The sequence below is a fragment of the Leuciscus leuciscus genome (assembly GCF_965113295.1).
Source record: "Leuciscus leuciscus genome assembly, chromosome: 23".
Taxonomy (NCBI): Eukaryota; Metazoa; Chordata; class Actinopteri; order Cypriniformes; family Leuciscidae; genus Leuciscus; species Leuciscus leuciscus.
The window spans coordinates 10279926-10295086 of record NC_138747.1 but is presented as its reverse complement, the minus strand read 5'-3'; the positions used below and the strand labels follow the sequence as shown (position 1 = coordinate 10295086).

The 15161-nt window shown below is 37.0% G+C and overlaps 1 protein-coding gene across 2 annotated transcripts in view; it reads right to left on the bottom strand.

Moving 5' to 3' along the window:
* igsf21a (immunoglobin superfamily, member 21a) overlaps positions 1–15161 on the bottom strand; it is a 247120-nt gene that overhangs the window by 82626 nt on the left and 149333 nt on the right. The window lies entirely within an intron of this gene.

The window sequence follows — 15161 nt, the reverse complement described above, 5'->3', positions numbered from 1 at the left end:
AGAAGGAGAAAGAGGGGTGACAGATTTTAATGGAAGTGTTAATGCCTGCTTTTGAAGCGGTGGAATTGTTGGCGGGACAGGTGTCTTTCTTTCGGCGAACACTTGAGATGCTATCTATGGCCTCTTAATCTGGTCCCCAGGCGCTGTAAATCAGGCCTAGGTGGATTTGCGATTGGTTTTCCTCAGTGTGGAGAACAACAGCGACACAGGGACAATGTTAAATTGGTTTGATTTGAACAAACAATTCACGCTGCCCTCACAAATGAGTGTAGGACAGCCACAATAACCTCCAGTCCTCTAGAGATTCACACTAAATGCCTGCAGCCACTACAACACACAATGATTCATAATTGCTTGAATTTTCTTTTAGAAAGGAATTATGGGCACAATGAATATAGGGGATAAACAATTCAAGCGTATAGGATAATGTTTACATAATGCATATCTAAAACTCACAATAACAGCAAGGTATTCCAGAGCAATTTTAACATGATTTGATTTAATACACCTGAAACTTTATGGGTCTCATTCATGAAACACGAGCTTTTTGTGTAAATCGTGTGTAAAGTGGTTCTGGCGTAAAAACAAGAAACATTTACGATGGCTGATATAGCGCTTTTGCTAGATTTGGCAGATAGAGCGCTGCGCAAAAGGCATATTTTCAGAGACTATGTACGCTTGAAAATAAAATGTGGCGTTTTGAATGAACTTCTGATAATAAAACTTCACTTTCTGCATCTGAGAAATTTCTCTTTTTCATTCGCTTTTGAGAAGACATGTTGAAATCCTTCGTTTGGTGTCATAATATGATGCCCATATATAGTTGTCAGTCGGATTTACAGTAATGGGCGGGATTTATGGTAATTGAGAATGAGCGTGCACGCACGTCCCATTTACGACTGATTGGAATTCATTAACACACACACATTTCACTATCACATCTGACGTTTACCAAGTATTTGTGAAACAGGAGAAGAGTTTTCGGGAAGGTCTCTTTACGCGCAAATCACTCACATATTTACTCGTATATTTACGAATGTTTCATGAATGAGACCCTATGAGTGTAAAATTGTGGGGGTTAAGAATATATTCTAGCCCTTCCATCTCTTCCTCATAATGCAGATACAACGTTAAAAATATTCTACCAGAAAATATTCTTTGCTGCAATGTATATATTGTTTTATGAAATAAAAAAAATAAAATATAAAAAATAAATAAAAAAAATAGTCGTTAATTTACACACACTTTTTAAAAGTTTGTCCACATTTTATATATTCTTTTGGGAACAAATATGATGACTATGATGAAACAAACTGTACTAAACAAAAAACTGCTGTGAACTTAGCAACTAATGAATGGTGAATATATCTTTTCAGAAACAAACACTTATTGCCAATCAAGAGTCTCAGAAACAGGTCAGTAAAGTGCTCATATTGTCAACCACTTGTGACACCATTTAAAACGCATCCAAGAAATGTTTCAGCACTGCACTCTGAGCACGAAGATCACACTGACCATCTTGCAAGCATCCGACGATGCGGCTGCTACAGGGCCCGCTACATTTTGCTACAGGTTCACAAGGAAGTGGTGACATTGAAAGGTCAGTCGCTAAAAGCAAACCTGTGTTTGATTGTTGTGTTTTCCCCTCAGGTTGATCCTGGTTGCTTTTGTAGTTGACTCCAATAATGCTTTCAAATTCCCTTAAAAGGTGAGATGCAAGAAGGTTTCTGTCTGACATGTCTTAGAAAACGTAAAGTGCTCCCGGTAGCTGAATACAGATTCCTTTGGTGGTTTCGGCTCTTGACTCAAATTGTTGCAGCATTGGTATGGATAGCTTGAGATACTTCTACCTGTATTTCTTCAAGTGCAATCCAGCCACCATTCAAAAGATTTATAAAAAACTGAATTCTGACCTTTAATGTACAACCATAATGTGAAATCACCTGTATCTTGTTTCATAAATCACAGTGAACTGCATTAGAGAACCACAGAAGAAAGGAGAATGAGAAGATATGAGGACTTTTAAAATAATTTTTTTTACTGAAACTGCTTTTTACCCCTAATGGAGAATGGAGCAAAAATCTATAATTGTGGAGATACACAATGTGAAGGGTTTGCTCTGTTTACATGCATTATGAAATGAGAGGGTGCTTGTGTTTATTCAAGCACATATGAAAATATTCGATAAGCAGCGAGCGCATGCTAAAAACGCAGAGTACATGATTAGTGGGAGAAGCAGAGTAAAGGTTCTGACATTCTCTCCGATAAATAGAAACACGAAATGGGCCTTTTGAAAAAACAGACATTGTCACCCACTTTGTCATCATGACGAGAAGAGGACAGTAATGAGAACATCAAGCGCATAGTGGGAAACACAAGGTGCCACTGTACAATGGAATTTAATAAAAGGAAAAAATGAAGTGAACAAATGAATGAGTATGATGGGAATTCTCTTCTCATACAGATGTTTGATAGAACATCCCATAACCCTTTCAGATCATGGTTTCATGTGGTCTTTCTCTGTTCACTCAATACTTCATAATATATTTTAAATGTTATTATGCATAGCACAGTAAATACATACAATTATCCAAAATTATATATATATACACTCACCTAAATGATTATTAGGAACACCTGTTCAATTTCTCATTAATGCAATTATCTAATCAACCAATCACATGGCAGTTGCTTCAATGCATTTAGGGGTGTGGTCCTGGTAAAGACAATCTCCTGAACTCCAAACTGAATGTCAGAGTGGGAAAGAAAGGTGATTTAAGCAATTTTGAGCGTGGCATGGTTGTTGGTGCCAGACGGGCCGGTCTGAGTATTTCACAATCTGCTCAGTTACTGGGATTTTCACGCACAACCATTTCTAGGGTTTACAAAGAATGGTGTGAAAAGGGAAAAACATCCAGTTTGCGGCAGTCCTGTGGGCAAAAATGCCTTGTTGATGCTAGAGGTCAGAGGAGAATGGGCCGACTGATTCAAGCTGATAGAAGAGCAACTTTGACTGAAATAACCACTCGTTACAACCGAGGTATGCAGCAAAGCATTTGTGAAGCCACAACATGCACAACCTTGAGGCGGATGGGCTACAACAGCAGAAGACCCCACCGGGTACCACTCATCTCCACTACAAATAGGAAAAAGAGGCTACAATTTGCACAAGCTCACCAAAATTGGACAGTTGAAGACTGGAAAAATGTTGCCTGGTCTGATGAGTCTCAATTTCTGTTGAGACATTCAGATGGTAGAGTCAGAATTTGGCGTAAACAGAATGAGAACATGGATCCATCATGCCTTGTTACCACTGTGCAGGCTGGTGGTGGTGGTGTAATGGTGTGGGGGATGTTTTCTTGGCACACTTTAGGCCCCTTAGTGCCAATTGGGCATCGTTTAAATGCCACAGCCTACCTGAGCATTGTTTCTGACCATGTCCATCCCTTTATGACCACCATGTACCCATCCTCTGATGGCTACTTCCAGCAGGATAATGCACCATGTCACAAAGCTCGAATCATTTCAAATTGGTTTCTTGAACATGACAATGAGTTCACTGTACTAAAATGGCCCCCACAGTCACCAGATCTCAACCAAATAGAGCATCTTTGGGATGTGGTGGAACGGGAGCTTCGTGCCCTGGATGTGCCCACACACACACACATATATATATATATATATTAGGGCTTGCATAGACTAGTCGAGTAGTCGATAGATCGACTACTTCAACAACTAGTCGACGCTGTCAGAAACAATCGACTACTCGAGCGTCCATTAACCATAAATGAATTAAAAATGGCGAACGTCACCAACAGACACCACACGTCAGATGTGTGGAAGTATTTCATCAAGGATGACAAAAATATTGTAATTGGCCCATTCTGCAAGAGGCCGTTCACATATTGCGTCTAAAAACGTGTGGAAAGCGCGGCCGCTGTCTCCTACAAGCGCTTGCGCTCCCATGGCGTCTGTCGTTGCTATGCAACCATGAACTGCGCTCTCCATGATGACGACGAAGAAGTATCAGCAAAGGATTAATTGATTTCTAGCCCTTGCATTAGCTTTACTACTAGATATATTTCTGGAGATGAGAAGGAAAAACCCGCCTGGAAAAACTAGCGCACCACGTTGCTTCCATTATGAGTGCGCTCGCCGCTCGCCTACATTTGAAATAACGACCTTGAGCGCGAAAAAGACGCGATATGTGAACGGCCCCTAGAAGCAGACGTCTGAAATGAAAGGCAAGAACAGCTATTTATTTGGCTTTAGACTGTTACATGAAAAAAAAAAAATGAAATGTCATAATTATAATGTTTTGAGAGTTTACTTATGTAATTGTTGCATTAGGCTATGAATTAATAAATGTTTATTGATAAGATCTAGCTATTTCATGTCTTTTCATTTACAGTAGCATGAACCACGAGTAGTCGAGTAATTCGAGTATTGTTTTGATAAGAAATCGACTAGCAGAAATCAGTAGTCGTGCAACTCCTAATATATATATATACACATATATATACATATACATATATATACACACACACACACACACACACACACACACACACACACACACACACACACACACACACACACACACACACACACACACACACACACACACACACACACACACATATATACATACATACATGCATGCATACATACATACATACCTACCTACCTACCTACATTTAAACATTTCTTACACTTTTTCCCAGAGTTTTTCTATATTTTTTTGTGGGTGTTCCCACAATTAAAAGTGTCAAAGCAGCTATAATTAGCCTTATTTTAGAACATTATATGAATTAGAAAACAACAATAACAACATCATCAGCAACATCATCATCATCTATTTTCTATTTATGTCTGAAATATTTCCTTTTAATTATTTTCTATGGCAAAATATGGCCAAAATGTATTTAAAGATATTTTTTATTTATACATAAATACATTTATTTAAATATATTAGCAGCATATTCATATATTTAAATATATAGTGTATTATATAAAAAAAGAAAATCAGGAAAAATATATATATATTTTTATATATAATATGTCATTTATTCTTGTTGGCCATTTATTTAAAATGCACTATTGAAAAAGGCCATGCATATCGCTGTGGTGATGAAGGAAATGAGACATTCAGCTGGCATGGCACACACATGTGGGCCTATAATGATTTTACCTCCTAATCAAAATGGACCTGAACTCCCATGTGAAAGAATATCCATCATGGATGACTGTCCGCCCTGTTGTCTTGACGACTACCTCTGCTATGAGAATATGGAAAGAGACAGGAAACCAGATAAATGTGCTTTTATTAAGGAAAAAGGCCACATGGGGGAAACACACATCCAGCTCAGGGTAGTTTATTGAATCTGTTCCACATATTACCGCCAAGACACTGGAGTACAACAGAGTTTACCATCTGGAGAGGAGGAAGAGGATCTGGGTGGGCGAGAACCATCTCCTCCTCCTAAGTCTGTCTATGTACCCACAACAAACCTTGCTGCCCGTAACAGTAGGATACCGTACCTTGGAACAGTGGTGTGCAGTGATATTCTGAAATGAGGAGGCAAAGACTTCAATGAGTATTATTATTATTTTTAAAAACAATGTAAATTCATGTTCCAATACCACTTAAATTTGACATGTAAATTACTTACTGTAAAAAAATGTAATTATTCGATTTTGCATTTTGACATTAACAGTGTAATTAATGTTAAATTTATATAAAAAAAAAAATATATATATATATATTTCTCATCAAGGTAGTGCCTTTTACCATTTACTCCAAATTAATAACTAGAACACCACAGTAAACCATTTCAGATCTATATTTTAGTTGGGTAACACTTTAGTTTAGGGTCTAATTAACTATTTGCTTATTAGCATATATATATTAGCATATGTTTATTAGTACATATTAATGCATTATTCTGCAATACCTAAACTTAACAACTAACTTAATAACTATTATACTACAGGGCCGTTGAATGCTTGAATCTGATTGGTTGACGAACGTTCTAAGGTGTGCATTATTTTCAGGGAAACGCACGGCTAAAGTAGTTCCAGGCAGGTCTCGACCGCATTACAGTTCCATATCACTTCGCGTAGTCAACTGTAATAACGGAAAATAGGATACAATTCATAACAAGAAAAAGCATTTCGCCCCATGCGCTTGATCTGCAATTTTCAATGTCTAGCTTCACAATCAATAGAAACATGCAGTTTAATTTGAATAAATAAACTATAAAGTCCTATCTATAATCAATAGAAAATTAAACTGAATATAGGCTAAATAAATGGATAGTCCTGCAGCACGGATTTTTATTGCAGATAATTTAACAAATAAATAATTATTGATAGGCCTACTTGTTAAAAGGGCTTTGGGTTTCATTTATTTGGCTAGTCTATTGTCATCTGTCAATAATAGAAAAAAAAAAGAATTAACGAATTAATTAAAACGAATTGAATTAATTAATAAATAATAATATTGACGCACATGCTTTTCTGTCTCATTATTGCAACATCTCTCTCTAATAACTGCATTAATAACTGCATAAAGCCGGGAACACACTTTAAGGCCGGTTATGAATGTAATTTGATACTTATGACTGATCATGCCCAAAAGCGTGTTCAGCGCGTTCAGTCTGTGTTCAAAGTCGGTGTTTAAAATCTGCTGCAGTCGATGAAACCAGTCAGAGAATGTGTCAGCGAGTCGTGTGTCCCCAGCATTTAGTCTGCTATCAGTGGCTCAAACCTCCGTTACTAACTCTGAAATGACGTTTTGGAATTAGCAACGGAGGCATGGGATAGATGCGTAAGAAATTAGTCCTACATACAAGAGCGTTTTAATGACAAAAACTTTACAAACGTCTTGAAATACATAATCTGAACAATGTTTCGAGGTGTGGTAACTGTAGTATAAGCGGAATAATTGACTTCAGGCCGTTGAATTATTAGAAAAATAATGCACACCCGAGGTGTAACGGCCACTCCGCTTCGCGTCGTGACCGCATTACCACCTCGGGTGTGCATTATTTTTCTAATAATTCAACGGCCTGTCGTCAATTATTCCTTACTTAAAAAGCAGTGATTAGAAGTTTATTGAGGCAAAAGTCTTAGTTAATAGCTAGTGAGAATTGGACCCTAAACTAAAGTGTGACCTTTATTTGTGAACTTATGTTCAGCTGTTCTTTTTAACAGTGAACTTATTTTCGGATCATCAGTGATCAAAACTTGGTAAACACTGCATTGATAGTCACAGACAGAAATTACCTTTAATTTCACAAAGCTGATTGCTCACTAAAAACCTTAAATGATTGTGCTTTCAAGTCATTTCAGGTTTGATTTTGATGTGACAATGCAGTGATATCTAAGTGAGTGAGTTGATATCTAAGTGGGTGAGTTGTTATTCATTTATTTGTAATTTGTCTTCCCATTGACACCATTATTTGTTTATTCTGACTCATTCGTGGACATGGAACACGCACAAAACTATAAAAAAGATCAGAAAAAAAGATCAGACTGAATTTATATACAAACATGCAATATAAACATGCTATTTATTTCTATGTACATATACTCTATACAACCATTCAAAGGTTTGGAGTCTGTATGATATATATATATATTTTTTTAATGTTTAGATGTATTTTATAAATATTTTTTAAATATTGGAATTTATTCACTCTGATTATAGTATCATAGTTTTAAATACTAGATTTATTTATTTGTTTGTTTGAGTTCAGTCTGATCTTTTTGTCTGATCTATATAGTTTTGTGCGTGCCATGTCCACGAATGAGTCAGAATAAACAAATAATGCTGTCAATGGGAAGACAAATTACAAATAAGTGAGTAACAACTCATCCACTTAGATATCAACTAACTATATATATATATATATATATATATATATATATATATATATATATTATTGTGTTATATTATTTTTTGGTGTAATTCCTATGTATTCCTATGTCTACACTACGTCTGTATTTTCCTCACTTTTTATGTTCCAACCAGCCTCAGATATCAGAAATCTACTCAAATTCATTATATGACAAGCATGCCTGAGCTTTAATCAGTCAAATTTGATCAGTGGCACATTATAGAGGAGTGCATCCAAGCAGGCAAGCAGGATCAAGAGGGGTTGGAGAGGGGTGCAATCTACAAGTGTATGAGCGAGTAAGGTGGAGGATCCCTACAGAGTGTAAACAATGCACGCCGTCTGCTGCGGTTCCACATGGAGGCCCTGGCCTTCTCCCTACCTTCACTCAGCTCACTTCAGCAGAGTGGCACCCCATCCCTCGGGCCTAACTGAGCTGTGGTTATTTATAGAGCACTCCTGAATCACTTCCTGCAGCCTGAAGATACACACAGGCACACACACACACACTCTCACATAGATTGTGATTCAATGGCTTAATCCGATCGTGACCTTAGATCACTGCCACAGTCATGCTGGAAATGAGGCTTCAGGTAGAAGCAGCCCTTGTCAACATACTGTATGGACACCAATTAACTTAATGTTTAGTTGAACAGAGACAAAAAGATCAGACTGAACTCCAACAAACAAACAAACAAAACTATTATTTAAAACTATGATGATATAATCAGAGTGAATAAATTCCAATATTTAAAAAACATTAAAGACATAAAAAAAAAAAAAAAAATCCTACAAACCCCAAACTTTTGAATGGTAGTGTACAGTATATGTACATATAAATAAATTCCATGTTTTTTTTTCTTCTTTTTCCTCACTCTTTGGCATTTCAGGAGACACCCACAGCTGTCATCCTTTCAGATATGTGGTCAAAAACTCTCCAACTTCGTTATTTTTCTTCTATTCCCTCCTCCGCCCATCACTTAACAGGAGTTTTGTCTCGCTCTACGACCACCCCATTCTAAGCCATTATTTCATAACCTGAGAAATGTTGACAGGCCTCATATTAGAGATTTGACAGCAAAATAACAACCCGCAAAGCACATACTTATGTCATACGTATGTCAGTGGTGTGACAGACAACTATTTATCGGCTCATACAGCAGCACATATCAATAAACTTGCTCTCCCCTTGTGTCTTCTGAAGATTTAAGGTATAGTCACTCTGGATATAAAATGTGGATGTCGATCTCTTGAAAATGCATGAGGCGTATTCAGCACTCTAAACAAACATAGCCATATGGGGTGCACAGTCCCTATAGTAATATTTACAGCCACACTTCTGTGTCTTCCTTTGTATGTTCTCAAATATTGCGCGACCAGCAGTCAATCTAGTTCTGTGTGCAAAGTATACAAACCCGGCAAAATATGGTGTCTCACCCTGGGTAAGAAAGCTTTTGTAAACAACTTTTATTTGCCATCGAGTGCTTTAATCTAGTGAATGGTGACCAGACTACATAGAAACTAGCGGACAGGCGTTGTGTAAACTGAGGGAGCATTTTAGCCCAACGTGTGGAACGTGGCCCTAACACCACCAATGTCATGTGTGTGATTCCCAGGGAACATACAGTATACTGAAAAAATAAATATAAAAAAAAGGATAAGAAGAAAAAGAAAAAGCTTTTTGTGGGGTCAGTAAGTTTACAAAATCAATACTTTTGTATATACTCACCAAGGATGCATTAAATTAATCCAATATGACAGTAAACACATTTACTATTCTACTGAATTTTTATTCATCAAAGAATCCAGATTAAATTTTTTATTTTTCATGGTTTACACAAAAATATTCACCAGCACAACTGTTTACAGCATTGATAACAATAATAAATGTTTCTTGAACACCAAATCAGCATATTAGAATGATTTCTGAAGGATCATGTGACACTGAAGACTGGAATAATGGCTGCTGAAAATTCAGCTTTGCCATCACAGGAATATATTTGAACTATATTTTTTTATCAAATAAATGCAGACTTAAGTTAAATAAGACAAAAAAAAAAAAAAAAAAAAAAAACACAAAATCTTACAGTGCCTAAACGTTCAAACAAATCAAAATGTAGGCTAAGTTAAATATATCAGTTACTCTTTGTATATTTTAAAATCATCAAAGCATTTTCTTTTTCATCTGTGTTATTTTTAAGGTACTGGTATACTGTACCATGTATTGCTGACAGCGAGCAAGGAGCTAATTTATTTATTAATTGCAGTAAATTAACACGTAAAATCAACTCTTATGTAAATGTAAATCTACAGAGACTGACTCATTAAAGCGTGATGTTTTACCAGAGTCCCATTGTTAAACTTTGCAGACTGGAAGATGGTGGAACTTGGATTTAATAAGATTTATTGCAGTTCTTAGTATGAGCTGACGTGTTGATGAAATTCGAACAAAAAAGACGTGATCGGCGCATTGTACTGATCTGAGTGTTAGAGAACAGCTCATCTGCATGGCAATTGGTTTAATATTGTGCTCCCACAATGGGAACAATGGGCGCTCTGAAAGGAACACGAAACAGGACCACTGTACCACTGGAAGTGTGGCCGTTTCCTCAACACCAGGGGCTCTTCATTCTAAACAACACAAAAAATCTAATTCAAAGCTGCGCTGTAATAACTGTAACTAAATCACAGCCTCCAGTGTTTCTCCAGTAGCTCCCTATGATATTTCCGCTATGTCTCCACAGGACACAGCTGTGAGCTTAAACTGCTCTACCTGCTCACCTGGGAACCCATGGTGAGCCGAGGTCCCCGCTGTGCCGAGTACAGTGAGAGGTGTGCTGAATGAATTTCACGCTGCACGTCAGATGTCTCCTCCCTCCCGGCTATGACAATGAAAGGGATCTGCCTCTCTGTAGGGCTTTCGCAGATGCCATGGGACGGGTTATCCAGTTAAACAGACACACAACCATCCCACCTCATGCGGCTGATAGGTGCCATTACATAAATCACTTTCTTCAAGGTGCAGCGCTGTCATGTGCATGTCTTGCATAAGAATATTTGTGACAGGCTCTGTTTATTTTGTGTGTCATAAATAAAACTACAGTAATGAGGCACATAAGCAGTCAAAAGTACACATTTCATATATGTATATGTATATCTATTCAGGGCGCCCACCCTGTTAACACTTCTGGTCTCTGGATAACTTGATATCTGCCTGAAAAGGTAAAACCCAAAACCGTAATGAGGAAGTGATGTGTATGCACAAAAAACCCCCACAAAAAAAGCAAAAAAAAAAACAAGATGGCCATTGGGGTGATAAATATTACTCTGCCCCGATGTGAGTGTCACATGCTCTAGGCATGCTGTCACTCATTTCCATTCCAAGACCACAAAGGAGGACAGAGCAGTGATTGGATAAGGCATTCTCTGGCAGATTGCTCTGGGATTAAAACTCATGCTGCCAGACATGTTCCAGCTCCAGTTGAACCCAAATCAGGGCAGAGGAGAACATCTGAACGGCTCTGGATTCACAACGTCAAGTCAAAGGCCAGATAGTGGTCCCAAAAAGTATTTGGACGCCTAAGCCACACTTAAAAATGTATGAATGTCAATGTATTAAATATCAACCCAAGTAACAATTATTTGAAAGAAAGACAGCTTACAGCCACTTGAAATGACTTTGGGACCAGCTGGTGAAAAGTAATGGCAAAAATGTGTCAAGCGAGTTTATTCGCAACGTTTTAGAGATGCGACTTGGTGTGATATTGTGTGTATATGAAATTAATTAATGAATTATTTATATATATATATATATATATATATATATATATATATATGGCAGCGACATAGATGCAGTTATTTCTAGTTGCTACAACACAAAACTGCTTTAGATAAAGAAATGGTGTGAGGCTTCTTGTCTTCTAAAAATCAGAAAAATAAACAGGAAGGGTGAATTTAATAGGGAAAACATCCATGATGCTTATAATGCTGGGGATTTGCTGTCTGGGGCATACATTAACCTACTGCTTAAGGACAATAAATACCAAGGGGAGGACTAGGAGAGGTTGTCTTGCTCTGCCAGAAAGACATTACACATGAGGTCCAATTTCCCACAAAACAAAGGAGGCAGGAAGCATTCCCTGGCCCCATGTTAACAGTAATTGGGGACTTCCTTACAGAGACTTTCACTCATTTCCTGTCAACTGAAGTGCCATAGGGCTTGACAACACTAGAACATCTCTAGGAAAACTCAACTATACACACCAAACAACAAACCTACTCATCCATTTCCCCACCCATATCCACTAAAACATGTTATGTAAGTTTTAGTCAATGAGGAGACAATAACACATGTTATGTAAAGCCTCACTCGGCAGTAGAAAGCAATTCTTTAACTGAAGGACAATGTGACAATGGGATACAAAAAGAGGACACAGAGACCTCTGGGAGAGTTCACCCTTAATCATTTGGGCCAGAGAGAGATAAGCATAGGTTATTTGAGTACATGTAATCTAGATTTCCAGAAATTAAATTCATATTTGAGTGTACTGTACTATGCATACTTTGCACCAAGGTAGGAACTAATGGATTGGAAATAAGGGATTTCCTACCATGATATTATTTTTCAATAAGCTAGTAATCTTCATAAAAATAAATAAATAAATAAATACACACACACACACAATTTTTGTTTTCTTCTCCGCAATCTTTCCATTTGGGAAAGCATACAAACCAAATTGTTGCACCGCTACACACCATGGCATCAAGACAATAATTATAAAGTTGATCTGTCATTTGAATATTTCATTTTATCCATCTACAGATGCGAACAGGCAGGGGTGGGTGCGAGTGCCGGCAGACAGATGGTCCAGGAGACATTATGGGCCACAGCAGATCCTGTGTGTCTGTATATGTTCAGAGCGTCTCTTTGCACTACACCTGCCCCTTTAGACAGAGAGACTCACCATCTGGATCTGGTGGCATTGCTAAATAAGGAGAGACTGTGTGAATTATGCAAAGCTAGCGCAAGTACGATAATATTAACTTTAAAATTGTCAGTCTCAGCTGAAAATACTGCACTTCTTTTAGCAATGATAGTGCTAAATAGTATTATATAGATATACTGTATATAATATAGCAACTGAAATATTTGTGATTATAGAAATTATGTTTACATTATTTTTGTTTATTGTTTACAAATACATTATTTGCTATATATCATGATATCTAAACTGACAGTCTTTACATGTTCCTGGTCTTACTGTAAACAATTTATGCATGTTAATCCAAAGAAAAAGACAATTTGGGTAAACGTACACTATTCGCTCCGTGCACGGCGACCGTTGACGTTCGAACTTGAGTGTGTGGGCCAGTACTTCCGGTGGTCTGACAGCGAGGGCGAGAGACAACAGCGACCGAGTTCCATTACCACAGAGATATTTTTTCACAATGAGTGTTTTTAGGATTCAAGAGAGGTGACTTGCCTTTCAGAGGGTGACAGCCTCAGCACTTCATCGTTGTGTGCCGTTATGTACCATTTCGTCACGTTACAACAGAGAAGTCAGCTTTCATGCATTCCCCGTTGACGCTGCGGTACGGGCTGAGTGTATACAGAAGATCCGGAGGGATGACTTCAACCCGACCAAATTTTTAAATGCATATAATTTTCAGTGTATTTCACCTGTGCGTTTATATGCTTTCTATTACAGCATTTATTTTGTGCAAGTGAGATGAGTAAAGATCTGTTTCATAAATAATGATCTGTCTTGTGTTTATAAGCAGCACATACAGTATTGTACTACGTGTAAAATATACACAACCTTAGCTATATTAAATTGTTTGTGGTACATACAGTTAAAAATGTAAATGTAAAATATGTGATGAAAATATTGATCGAGCAATTGATGTAAGTAAGAATATATGCGCAGAATTGAGAAAATAGTATTTATGGAGATAAATTGTAGCCTATCACAGGGCAAACATGTGAATGTTCACTTCATTTTATGCAAACAACTCTAATCGTAGTTGTAACTCTATATTTACAGTAGGCATAATTGTCATTGTGTATGTGTATGCAGCATGAGTCAAATACAATCTTCTGTTCGTGAACAGTTGTATTTCATTCATTAATCTGACTATGCATCCGTGCATTTAATTGCCATTGGCTCGTGTGATAGTAATATGGATCTTAGTAGTATTTTAAGTGATATTTGATTCTATAAACAACTATAAAAGATAATTTTCGGCTTTCTCCGGCTCCCTGCACCGGGCGTAATGCGAAACCGGAAGTGTCCAGCCACACACTCGCTGATCCGAAATCCAAAATGGCGGCCACGTGCAACTAGCCTATTGTTCAAAGGTTTGGCAACAATGAGATTAAATTGATCAAAAGTGACATTCATAATGTCATTTCTGTAAACCCTAACACTCAAAATATATCATTGGTTTGAGTAGAGCAAACTTAAATAAAAAAAAATGGTTCAAACTAGTTAACATTTCTAAATATATTTATAACTTTCTTTTTTATTTGAGTTCACGAAACCTACATATTTTAAGTAATCTGAATTGTTTAATTGTTTTGAGTTTAATGAACTAGTTTCTTTTAATTTAGACTAACTTAAGTTTAACTGAAACTGGGCTGGGATTTCTATACCCCAGCATGCTCTGTAATGGCACTCAAAAGGGGGAGTAAACGCTAAAATTAAACATTACATATTCTATTTATAAAAATAAAAAAACTGAAACAAAGTCATTTTTGGTTTTCACAAAAATACTAAGCAGCACAACTGTTTTCAACACTGATAATAATAAGAAATGTTCCTACCAAATCAGCATATTAAAAGGATTTCTGAAGGATCATGTGACACAGAAGACTGAATTAATGGTTGCTAAAAATTCAGCTTTGCCATGACAGGAATAAATTACATTTTAAAATATAATAACATTTCACAATAATAGTTATTACTGTAGTTTTTACTAAATAAATGCAGCCTTGGAGCATAAGAGACTTCTTTCAAAAACATTACAAAATCTTGCTGACCCCAAAACTCTGAAAAGTAGTCTGAATAGTGCAACTTGTGCCACCTCTGAAACGACTTTCCTATTCCGCTGACGTCACCAATCCATCATACATTTGCATTCAACTGATTTCATCCTAGCATTTAAAACCCGCTTTTCCTGATCCAATCAATTCCTGATGGATAAAATCAAGTCCAGACTGGTATTTTTTTCCTCAATGAATCCTATTGGACTCATTTCATGTTG